Raw genomic sequence first — 4,610 nt, forward strand, 5'->3', positions numbered from 1 at the left:
AGAAAACATATACAACTTTTAAAAGTTATTATCACTCAGTGCAGTCAGGCTGTAGAAGCATCAAAATTCATATCAAAGAAATGTGTCTTCATTACATGTATCGCTGAACTACAAGAAAAGGAAAACAAGTCAACATTTATGTATTTCACTGGGTTTTACAGCAGTTGTGAAAATAAGTTTAGCCTTTACTGAAAAACTGAGAAAATAGCTTTCAGTTTTAGGGACTGACTTAGGAGACTGATGGAAAAAACAAGTTGAAAGGCTTGCCCAATCACACTAACATAGCTGGCAAAGAAGAAGATGAGTCAGCCAAAATTTGTACCAAAAGTCCAGAAGCATCTGTGCTGTGTGGAACATAGTTGGAACTTATTGCTGGGAGAAATGGGCTTATCTGAACCAACAGGAGTGCTGCTCTTTGGAACAATTCCAGAGATGGAATTTGGTGTTTTCTGGACCTGCCCAAAGATGGACTACCATGAAGGAACATGAAATTTGACACTAAACCAAAATTTAGCACGTAATGAGGTGTGGAATATATTCTCCTTAAAGTAACTAGATCTCGCTTAGACAAGACTAAGATGTACTAGGAGAATTCAGTAAAATAATATTCCCAAATAAAAAGTGAATAATCATCAAAATTGAAATTAATTTTGAATGTGTGCTATCTATATTCATTTGAATGAATACAAATGATCCATTGCTTATTAAAAAAAAAAAACAGACCTACTATAATATTCCACTTCCAAAGCTATTAAACTATGTATTTTTAATTTCAGAGATTTTTTTCCAAACTGAAAGAAACTGATATAAAATAGACAACAAAGTGAGATTCTAATAAACTATAAAGAATTTAGAGAAAGAAAATGAAAATATTTTCATGACTACATATAAACATTTTCAAAACAAATGTTAGAAAGCCTATCTTCTGGCAAATCATAGATCAGGGTATTTTGTTAATTGAACACAGATTTTTAACAAATTGAATATCTAACCACTACTTTTAAGTTCTATTTATAATACCTCCACATTGAGAAATTTGAAAGAAGATCCATGAATTGACCTAGTTATTACTCTAAGAAAAAATTTAAGTTATGATATAAAATAGCAATTTTGTCATGAATTAAAATATGTCATATTTTCTATAATAGATGCAATTTACCACATGCAACCCTATCACAATATTTGAACATGTTATATAATATTAGTGATATATTTCTGAATTTAAATAGTGCTTTAAGAACTTTATTGGCAATTCAAATTGCTATAGCCTCAGCAAACTGGTTTCCCCAATTTGGAATAAAAAACTATCTAAAACCTTCAGTGCCTTAAGAAGGATTACCTAATTTGGCACTCCTTAACAAAGCAGAAATGTTGTGAAAAATCTTGATTAAACAACCCAAATGGAGATATTGCTGAATCCAAGACAGGAAAAATGAAAATTTTGGAATAAATGTGTAACTTGTAAATTACCTATGTCTTTATGACTCACCTAAACACGACCATCAACAGAACACCCGGGCATGTGTGATAATAATTAAATTCAGCTGCCTTTGGTATTCGCCAACTTGCAGTTATTGACGTCTCTAGCTTTGCACATGTTTTTGTGAAGGAGTATTTCTTTTGGCAGGAGGATAGAATATAATTCAACAGCTGGTTTGCTTAAATTATAATTTTTACTTCATTGGAAACACGGTCTATAAGCCTCCACCTCTACTCACCCCGATCCCTGAAATGCCTGGCACAGGCCTGGCAGGCTTGTCCATTGGTGTCTGTCAAACGAGGAACACGAATGTAACACGGGCTTAGCATCACCAGTGAAGGCTTCCTTACTCCTTACACCCAGCACAAGGCAAATGCAGCATCTTCTCTTTCCAAGACAAGAGCCTTCAGGAGCCTGGATAGCTCTGTTGGTAGAGCGTCAGACTTTTAATCTGAGGGTCCAGGGTTCACGTCCCTGTCTAGGCGGGAGGTTTAAGCATCCTCTTGTGCTTAGAGGATACTAAGTTTTGGGCTTCCCTTGTGGCTCAGCTGCTAAAGAATTCCACCTGCAATGCAGGAGGCATAGGTTCAATCCCAGGGTTGGGAAGATCCCCTGGAGAAGGGAACGGCTACGTAGTCCAGTATTCTGGCCTGGAGAATTCCATGGAATGTAGAATCGGACATGACTGAGCAACTTTCACTTTCACTAGTCATACATGAAAATGGGCCCAAATATTGTTTTGTAATGTTCCAAACCAGTCAGTCCTAAAGGAAATCCACCCTGAATATTCATCAGAAGGACTGATACTGAAGATGAAGCTCCTATACTTCGGCCACCTGACCTGACATGAAGAGCCAAGTCATTAGAAAAGACCCTGATGCTGGGAAAGAGGATGAGATGGCTGGATGGCATCATCGACTCAATGGACATGAGTTTGAACAAACTCCAGGAAATAATGAAGAACAAGGAAGCCTGGCATGCTGCAGTCTATGGGGTTGCAAAGAGTGGGACACGACTGAGTGACCGAACAACAATGTTCCTTGCACCACAAATAATAAATTGCTTATGGAAAACCCTGCTAAACAATCACTGCTGGAGACACAGGCTCTTTTCTTTGAGACTCAAAAGAGACAGAAAGGCTTCTTCCTCAGAGTACAGTACAGAAAGGGGAAAAAAATGAGCACTTTCAGTGGAGCAAGCTGACAAACACGACCTCAGTCAGGTGAGATCAAGGTCAACCTGAACCTCAGTGATAAGCCATATCGATCGAGCTGATGCGAGTGCCCTTCACCTCTGTGATCTTCCTCACAAAATCCAATCTAATCATGCGAAAAACATTAGATGCGTCCTAATTTAGGGAGATTCTACAAAATACCCTGCCCGTATCTCTCAAAAAATAATATCTCAAAAAATGTCCATCTCAAGTTATCGAGATATTACCTCAATAATATCTCCATCTCAAAAAAATAAAATAAGTAACAAATAACAACAACAACAAAAAAGGAAAATCTAAGAAATTCTCACAGGGACGAGGAGCCAAGTAAGATAAGGTTAAATTCAATATGGTGTCCTGGGTGGGCTGCTGGACCAGAAAGGCATTAGGTAAAAACTATGGAAAACTGAAAGAAGTATGTGCTGTGCTAAGCTGCTTCGGTTGTGTCCAACTCTTTGTGACCCCATGGACTGTAGCCCGCCAGGCTCCTCTGTCCATGGGATTCTCCAGGCAAGAATACTGGAGTGGGTTGCCATTCCCTTCTCCAGGGGATCTTCCCAACCCAGGGATCGAACCCGCAGCTCTCACATCTCCTGCATTGACAGGCGGTTCTTTGCCACTAACACCACCTGAGAAGTCTTATGAACTGCAGCTAATAATAATGTATCCATGCTGGTTCTTTCACTGTGACAAGGGTACCTCATTAACGTAAGAACACATTCACATCAAGGGAAACCAGGTGTGCAGCGATGGGAACTCTGTACTACCTTTGCAAGTTTTCTATACATCTGAAACTATTCTGATTAAAAGTGAAGTTTTAAAAAAATGTAACTGACTGTGTCTGAAGGACAAAATGACCTAAAATGAAGCCTCCTACCCTACAAGGGATGGGCTTCTCTGGTGGCTCAGATGGTAAAGAACCTACCTGCAGTCCAGAAGATGTTTCGATCCCTGGGTCAGGAAGATTCCCTGGAGAAGGAAATGGCAACTCATTCCAGTGTTCTTACCTGGAGAATCCCATGGACAGAGGAGCCTGGCAGGCTACAGTTCATGGAGTCACAGTCAGACACAGCTGAGCACACACACAGCCGGCAAAGAAAACATAAGAAGACACCCCAGAGAGGGAGAAGGATGGGCTTGGGACAGAGTTATCTAGGGCTCAGATAATCCTAGAAGATGCCTAGTCTGGGTAGAGCAGGGCATCAATTGTGAAACCGTCCTGCTCAGACATCCTGATGCCATGGACATGCTGTCTAGGAAACAGTCGTGTGTATGTCAACAAGATCAGCAACCCCCTTGGAACCTGAGATCATTTTCCCTCTGAGCAGCCTCTGACCTTACAGACACTGAAGGAAGGAACATTCTCTCTACTACGCTGTCAGTCAGTTCAATCGCTCAGTCGTGTCCGACTCTTTTCAACTCCACAGACTGCAGCACGCCAGGCTTCCCTGTCCATCACCAACTCCTGGAGCTTGCTCAAACTCATGTCCATCGAGTCAGTGATATCATCCAACCATCTCATCCTCTGTCATCCCCTACTCCTCCCACCTTCAATCTTTCCCAGCATCAGACTCTTTTCCAATGAATCAGCTCTTCGCATCAGGTGACCAAAGTATTGGAGTTTCAGCTTCAGCATCAGTCCTTCCAATGAATATTCAGGACTGATTTCCTTTAGGATAGACAGGTTGGATCTCCTTGCAGTCCAAGGGACTCTCAAGAGTCTTCTCCAACACCACAGTTCAAAAGCATCAATTCTTCAGCATTCACCTTTCTATATAGTCCAACTCTCACATTCATACATGACCACTGGAAAAGCCATAACTTTGACAACCAGACCTTTGTTGGCAAAGTAATGTCTCTGCATTTTAATATGCTGTCTAGGTTGGTTATAGCTTTTCTTTCAAGGAATAAGCATCT

General features: G+C 40.5%; 1 non-coding gene across 1 annotated transcript; it reads left to right on the top strand.

Moving 5' to 3' along the window:
- Positions 1-1,892: 1,892 nt before the first annotated feature.
- On the top strand, positions 1,893-1,965 carry TRNAK-UUU. Its single transcript has one exon. It is a non-coding gene; the product is annotated as a tRNA-Lys (tRNA).
- Positions 1,966-4,610: the final 2,645 nt, after the last annotated feature.

The sequence above is a fragment of the Oryx dammah genome, unplaced genomic scaffold (assembly GCF_014754425.2).
Source record: "Oryx dammah isolate SB20612 unplaced genomic scaffold, SCBI_Odam_1.1 HiC_scaffold_26, whole genome shotgun sequence".
NCBI classification, from domain to species: domain Eukaryota; kingdom Metazoa; phylum Chordata; class Mammalia; order Artiodactyla; family Bovidae; genus Oryx; species Oryx dammah.